Genomic DNA, 8,064 nt, shown 5'->3' on the forward strand with positions numbered 1-8,064 from the left:
GTTTTGAATGTTGTCAAAAAGAATTTTGTCAAAGAAGATAAGACCATTGTCAAATCTTCTCATCCCCCTCTTGAAAATACTCTTCTTGATGTCAACAAAACAATTGTCAAATGTTCCCCTTTCAAAACTCATGATAAAGATCCTGTCACTAACGATAGGAGAATTATCGAACAAAACAATTTTTGTGCCCAATCTTTGCATATTTTAGGACAACAATTGGATCGTATCGAAGAGAAACTTCCCTCTCTCTCTTCTGATTCAAAAGTTTCCTCTGATCCTCCAAAGATTGAAAAACCCCTAATTTCTCTCCCTGATTTGTCAAAGTCTTCTGGTTTGAAAACGACCTCTCAAATGAACGTTGAGAAAGTCAACAAATTGCTTTCTGAATTAACCCATGCTCGTGCTAGTTCTTCTGGACAAAATTTTGTCATCAAAAAAGTTTCTTCTTCTGATTCTGAAACTTCTCCTCAAGAATCCACTGATTCTGACATCAGAATTCTTGAGCAAAACTTTGGAAAGATTGAAATGGAGCCAAAACTCCAAAGGATCTATGACGGGTCCAAACCCTTCAATCTTACAAAGAATTTTTATTCCAAACCTACTCCTCCTGATTTACAATTCGAGGAAAGGTTTCTCCAATCCCAATTCTCTGTGTCTGCTGATAAATTGTATGAATGGAATATTGACGGTTTGTCTGAGCAAGAACTGCTCAATAAGATGAATCATATGTCCATGGTTGCTAATGCCTATCTCACGAATCACAATAAAAGCCAAGCTGATATTGTGGATTTACTTGCTACTGGTTTTTCTGGTACTTTGAGAAATTGGTGGGATAATTATCTCACTGAAGATCGAAGAGATCAGATCAGGAAAGCAGTAAAGAGTGATGAAGAAGGATTACCTATTTTCGATGAGAAAATCAGAATGGGTGAACCTGATGGCGTTAACTCTTTGATTTATACAATTATCAAACATTTTGTCGGAACTCCTTCCAATATCACCTCCCGAATTTCTGATTATTTGAACAATCTTCGATGCCCTACTATGTCTGACTATAGATGGTATCAAGATGTCTTTCTTTCCCGTGTCATGGTTAGACCTGATAGTCAAAAACCTTATTGGAAAGAAAAGTTCATTGACGGATTGCCTTCATTATTTGCTCACAAAGTCAAAGATGAATTGATCAGTACTGACACTGGTCTCATCGATTTTGAAAATTTAACTTTTGGTGATTTGTTTTCAACTGTCAAAAAACTTGGCATTAAGATGTGCATCGATCAAAAGATGATCAGACAGCAGCTTAAAAACGCCAAGAAAGCTAAGTATGAAATGGGAAATTTCTGTGAACAGTTTGGATTACCTCCTATGGCTCCCTCCAAAATGCATAGGAAAAAATCTAAAGCTCTCATGAAATCATCCCCTCCATATTACAATAGTAACAAGAGAAGAAAATTTAATAAACCTAAATTTTCTAAGCCTCCTCCTAAACGGAGACAACAATCCAAATTTGAAAAATATTTTTCAAAAAACAAATGTTTTAATTGCGGAGAAGAAGGTCACTATGCTGAGAAGTGCCCAAAACCTCCCAAAAAGATTAAAAAAGAGATTAATGCTTTAAACATCAATAACGATGAAAAGCAAAAAATCTTTAGAATCTTTCAAAACAATGCCTTTTCAGATTATTCCTCTGATAATGATTTTCTAGAATCCTCTGATTCTGATTATCGATCTGCATCAGAAATATCTGAAAATTGTTTTCAAATTGGTTGCACTGATGCCTGCTGCAATTCAAAAACCTGCTCTGTTTTGTCGAAATCAGAAGAACAAGAAGACTTGCTCCTAACCCTGATTTCAAAAATTGAAAACCTTGACTTGAAAGAAGAGTATCTTAAAAAACTTAAGAAACTCATGACACAAGATGTTGTTGAAAAACCTGTCGGCACTATATCTCTTGAGGATACCTTAAAACGATTTTCAAAACAAAAATCCAAGGTAGTTACTATCTCAGATTTGCAGCATGAGATTAGTACCATCAAGAAAGATATTGTCAACTTGCAAATTGCTTTGCAAAATGTCAATCATGAAAACAAAGATTTACAACAAAAGCTTTTGCTTTTAAATCTTAAACAAATTTTTCCTGGAAGTATTTCAGATAACGAAATTACTTCTGAGCATGATGATGAAGAATCCTGTCATAAATCTTTGTCCAATGATGTTAAGATTGTCAGTATGCTTACCAAATTTGTTCCTCCGAGATGGTATTCAAATGTCAGAATTACCATTTCTCCCGATTATTCTTTTGATGTTTTTGCTTTGATTGATTCCGGTTCTGATTTGAATTGCATTCAAGAAGGTTTCATTCCCAGCAAATATTTTGAAAAATCCACACAACGGTTGCATTCAGCCAGTGGAAGCAAATTGCACATTGATTTTGAATTAAAAAATGCATATGTCTATTTTGATAATATTCATTTTCATATTCCTACTGTGCTTGTCAAAAACATGGGTGAAAGGGTAATTCTTGGGATGCCTTTTCTTGCTTTGCTTTATCCATTTTCTGTTAACGAAATTGGTGTTTCAACTATTAAATTTGATGTTAATATTCAAATACCTTTTGCGTCAAAATTTGAAATTGATGTTAATAGGTTGGATATTAAGTTTAGGCAGTCCTTAGATCTAGATGAGGACCCTATTACCATCAGAATTTTGTCTTGTCTAAACACCCCCCTAACGGTCGTGTTTACCCATAATTCTTTGATCATACCTTTCCCTGTCATATGGCGCATATTATTATTTCTGCTTTACAAAGAATAATTTTAACGTTATTCTGCATTTATTTTATAAAGGTTTTTTACCTTTTTGATTTTAATTATCTTCATTTTGAATTTTTGCAGTGCCACCATGGCCAGCAAAAAAGATAAAGAGAAAATTGTTTCAAAAGCCCTGACTATAAAGTCAGAATCTTCCCCCCTTGCTTCTTCCTTGCCAATTTCATTTGTTGCCATAACCAACTGATTTGCTCCCTTTGCTCCCTCTTATGATTCTCAAATGACGTACTCCAGTACGCTTGCTTCCTCCTATGATCCTTTTGCCGATAAACCCAGACCTCCCTTCATAAGACATGATAAAACAACTGTCTTTAAATCTGAATACATGATTCTTCCCTATTTCCAGAACTTGTTCTTTGTCGAACTAAATCGTTCTGCTTCTTCTTCTAAATCTCCCGGAGATATTGCCGTCTCCTATTTCCCTCCAAATTTCTATTGGATTCCTGAACATCCACAAAAGAATTTAGCTTTCTATTCTGCTGTTCTAAAGCAGACTGATTCTGTCTCTTTCAAATCTATTCCCGACAGGCTTAATCCTAATATGATACTTTATCATAGTGTCTATTTCAAACGGATTATTTCTGAAAAGGAATGGGGCACCCATCCCTCTGTCACGAGATCCCTTAACGGATTCTTGATTCCTTGTACCTATTATGACTATGTCGATGCCTGGTTTAAATTCTTACTTTACCAAACCTCTATCTTTGATCATTCTTGGTTTGTTAATTTCGATAAGAATTTTACCGGTATCCTTCACCTCTGGTTTGCCAGATGGTGGAACCAATTTGGCTTGATTCCTGATATCCTCCCCCTCCAGCTAGTTGAAGCTTTCCAACTATTTAAGAACAGCTACAAAGTTGATTCTTATGGTGCTAAGTTTCCAACTATTCTTTATTTTGTCAATAAATATAAGATTCCATGGATTCTAAAATGGAATTACCATCTGGCCGATGACAAGATTCAACGGCAATGGTTTATCAAATGGTGGGATAAATGCTCACTAACTGATGACATTGTCCTCTCTGTCAAAAGCATGTCTCAGGCCCTCAAGGCCCAGCCACTAACGGCAAAACCCCCTCTCCTTATTACCCCCAACATATTTTCTTCTCCAAAAGAAGAAAAAGAAGCTTCTCCTGTTTCTTCCCCTTCCTCTACTTCCAGTTCTTCCAAGAAGATATCTTCCTCTAAAAAAGAGATGTTAAAAGCCCTTCTTGCTGCTCTTGATGATGTTTCTGACGAAGAAGACGAAAGTCCGCAACGTCCCAGAAACCTGTCCAGAAGCCTGTCCAGAATTCTCTCCTAAATCCCCTCCAGAATCCCTACTATGAGGATACTCAAGAATACTATCCTTATCCAGGGATTGAAGATATGTGATGATGCCCTTAACGGCTGTTTTGATTGGTCCCTAACGACCACCCAAGAAAAAGAACTGCTACAATTCCGCTGACGGTTTGTTTCCAGTTCACTGTCGCTAACGACCGCAAAAGGAAAATTGTGATCTCAAACGGGTCACTATTCAAATTGTTTTGAAGTTACTGTGCAAAAACACTGTTCACTTTTACTGTTCATTGTACGGACGACACTGCGCAGAATCACTGTTCAAATGCACTGTTCACTTCACTGTTCATGTTTTGTCTGCCGACACTACAGTGCCGACAGCTACTGTTCAATCAGACGTCTTTCACTGTTCAAGATTGGCATCGAACGTGCCTCTACTGTTCACATGTGACCGTTCTGACGCGGCGCCTGCTTTTACTGTTTTGTAATTGATTGTATTTTATTTTATGCTTTATGCTCAGCCTATATAACGGGCTCCCCTCTCCCATTGTAAAGCAGAGTTTTTCAGAGAGCTTTCTGAGAGTTTACCTCAGAGCTCGAAATCCTCTTGCTATTCCCCTGTCTTTGCTCCCTTACTTTAGTAAGCACTAACGCTTTCTTTTGTAAGACTGTCTTTAATCTGTAACGATTTTAAACTCTTTAACGAGTTTTTTATCAAGATTTGTTTATCTTATCTCCTGTCTTTTACCTCTGATTTATCAACTGTCATACCGCCTTCTTGGACGGTTTTACTTGCTTTGATCTATATCTATACTGCATGTACATCACTCTCCCCTATCCCCTGCATCTATATGCATACTGCGCTTCCACTTCCCCCCCCCCCCCCCCCCCCATCTTGCTCTCCTCCACTTTCCCCCCCCCCCCCCATCTTGGTATATATATATATATATATATATATATATATATATATATATTATATTTTATTGAGTTGTTAATTTTCTTTAGTTCTTTTATTTTGTAGGATGACTATATGGGAGCTTGTGTTTGAGGTGCATTACGGTGGTAAGATTAATAAGGGGTTTACATGCACATAGGTGGGGGGTGACGTAGATGTGCATGATGAGATGTATGACGATGATAAGTTGTCAATTTTTGAGATTGAGGGTATAGTAAAAAAATATGGATACAAGTCAGGGGATTTGGTGTATTACTTAGAGCCAGATTGTAGTTTTCAAGGTGGTTTGAAATTAATTTCATCATATCATAATGTCTTGGAAATGGTTGCTGCACATAAAGGGGTACCGGTTATTGAGTTGTACCTTGTTTCATTTGATGAGCCTGCAGTTAATGATGATGAATATGAAGACGATAATGATGATGATGGTGAACATGGTGAAAATAGTAGGATTGATCGAGATGATCCTTATTGGGAAGAAGTTTTCACACCGGACTTGTTTGATGAAGATAACAACCTCCCTGGGCCATCCATGGCAGGAGGAAATGTTGAGGAGGGTGGTGTTGAGGGTGATGATGGGGATGAGGATAATGATGAGGAGGATGAGAGTGATGAGGTAGCGGAGGATGATAACCAAAATGCAAATGCAAGGGGAGTTGAAAAAGAGAGTGGAGGGGGTAAGTGCTATGGTGATGAGGTTGAAGATGATGATGCAAACTCTACCATGGCCCGAAGTGACATTCTTGTATCCTCTCCTATAAGTGACAAGGAGAATGAGGTTTCATCTGCTGCCAGATTTGTAACTAGGCGAACAGAGTTTCAACAAATTGACATGTCGAATCCACATTTGAGTAATGGGCAGATGTTTCCCTCAATCAAAGTCTTTAGACAAGCAATTAGGGAGAACAATTTGAAGAAAGGTAAGAATATAAGGTTTTAAAAAAATTACCTAGCCAAATGTATTGTCGTATTTAGGGATCCAGGTTGTAGGTATCGGGTTTACGGTCGTAAATGCAAGGATCAAGATTCATTTGAAATTAGATCGATACAAGACAAACACACTTGTACATGCCGCATAGGAATTCGATTGTGAAATTTAGATGGATTGCTGATAAACTTATTGATAAGTTTAGAGTGCAACCTAACATGCCGTTGAAGGCAATTCTTGGGGGAGTGAAGGACAAGTCGGGTGTTGATGTTAATAAATGGCAATTGTATAGGGCTAGAAGAATTGCAAAGGAAATGCTTCATGGCAAAGACAAGCTGCAGTACAAGAAGCTTTGGAATTATTGTGAAACCATTAGACAAACAAATTGGGGTAGTTGTGTCATGATGAAGGTTGATAGACCTTTACCTGACCATCCAGCATGTTTCCAAAGGTTGTATTTCTCATTGGCTGCCATAAAGAAAGGTTTTTGAGCTGGTTGTAAGTTTATCATTGGGTTGGATGGATGCTTTTTGAAGGGGACTTATAAGGGACAGCTTTTGTCGGCCATTTCGAGAGATGGCAATAATAACATGTACCCAGTGGCTCTTGCAGTTGTTGAGGCAGAAACCAAAGACAGTTGGATATGGTTTTTGAGACTTTGGTCTCAGATCTTGGCACCCCTCCTGCACAAGGATGGACATTTATTTCTGATCGTCAAAAGTTAACTATATTATAAGTTCATGAGGTTCATTTGTTTTTGTTTTTCATTGTTTTCATCAAAAGATAACCAAGTGTTGTTTATTACTCATTGTGGCTGTAGGGGCTGCAACCAGCATTTGACGTGGTGCTTCCTAGAGGTGACCAACGGTTCTGTGTGAGGCATATGTATGCGAACTACAGAGATGCAGGTCATCGTGGTCTTGCATTGAAAGACAAGTTATGGGCTGTGGTTGTAGCATACACTGAAGCTGAATTCCATAAGGAAATGGATGAATTGAAGCATATAAGTGAGGATGCATACAACTACTTGTCAAATGTTGACCCAAGTTCATGGTCCATGGCTTGGTTCAATACATTCCCAAGGTGTGATCTACTTGTCAACAACCTCTATGAGTGCTTCAATGCTTACATCCTGAATGCGCATGACCTGCTGATCATATCGATGCTGAAATTCATAAGGAAGAAGTTGATGAAGAAATATCAAACGAAGAGGGATGGCATCCGCACCATGACTGAGGGGGCTATGTCCAAGGGTTGTTGCCAAATTGGATGAAATTGGACAGCTTGCTGGGCATTGCTACAACACATATGCAGGGGCTGGGTTATATGAAGTAACACACAATAATAAACAGTATGTTGTGAATGTGTTGAGGAAAACTTGTGGCTGTAGGCAGTGGGACATGACAGGAATCCCATGTGCACATGCAATGTCAGAAATTTGGTTTTTTAATGCAAACCCCGAAGATTATGTAGATGATTGGTATAGTGTTGAGATGTATAAAAAAGCCTATGATGACATTGTGTATCCAATGCCTAGAGAGGACCAATGGGTGAAGACTAACTACGACCAAGTGGACTCTCCCATAAGTAGAATACAACCAGGGAGGCCGAGAAAAGTAAGGGCAATGGGTCCAGAAGAGCCGGTTAACCAATACCGTATGAGGAAGGGTGAAGTGAGGATGAGATGCGGCAAATGCAGAGGGATTGGACACAATAGCAGAACATGTCCACGGAACAGAATAGAGGCAATGAATTACAATAGAAGAAGCAGTAGTGCAAGACAACATGAGGTGAGTTACTACATGTTTGTCTTTTTTTTTCTTTTTTTTTTTCTTCTCAAATACTCCTGTTCATTATATTGTATTATGTTAATATTTGATAAGTTTATTATCATAGGTACAAGATGGTAGTGGTCGAAGTGTACATGGTCAGAACCCAACTCCCCAGCCAACCATTGAGGCTGAAACAGTAAGTGATAAACTGTTTACATGTCATTACTTATTGCAATTAGTTCATTACATTTGATTTACCAAGTTTACATCATATTTGCAAATTTCGCAAGATATTGGTGCATC

At 38.1% G+C, this 8,064-nt stretch overlaps 1 pseudogene; it reads left to right on the forward strand.

Moving 5' to 3' along the window:
* The first annotated feature begins 5,230 nt into the window (after nt 1–5,230).
* Nucleotides 5,231–7,262, forward strand: LOC148588216 (uncharacterized; annotated as a pseudogene).
* Nucleotides 7,263–8,064: the final 802 nt, after the last annotated feature.

Source organism: Corylus avellana, chromosome 1 (assembly GCF_965113065.1).
Source record: "Corylus avellana chromosome 1, dhCorAvel1.hap1.2, whole genome shotgun sequence".
Lineage (NCBI taxonomy): Eukaryota > Viridiplantae > Streptophyta > Magnoliopsida > Fagales > Betulaceae > Corylus > Corylus avellana.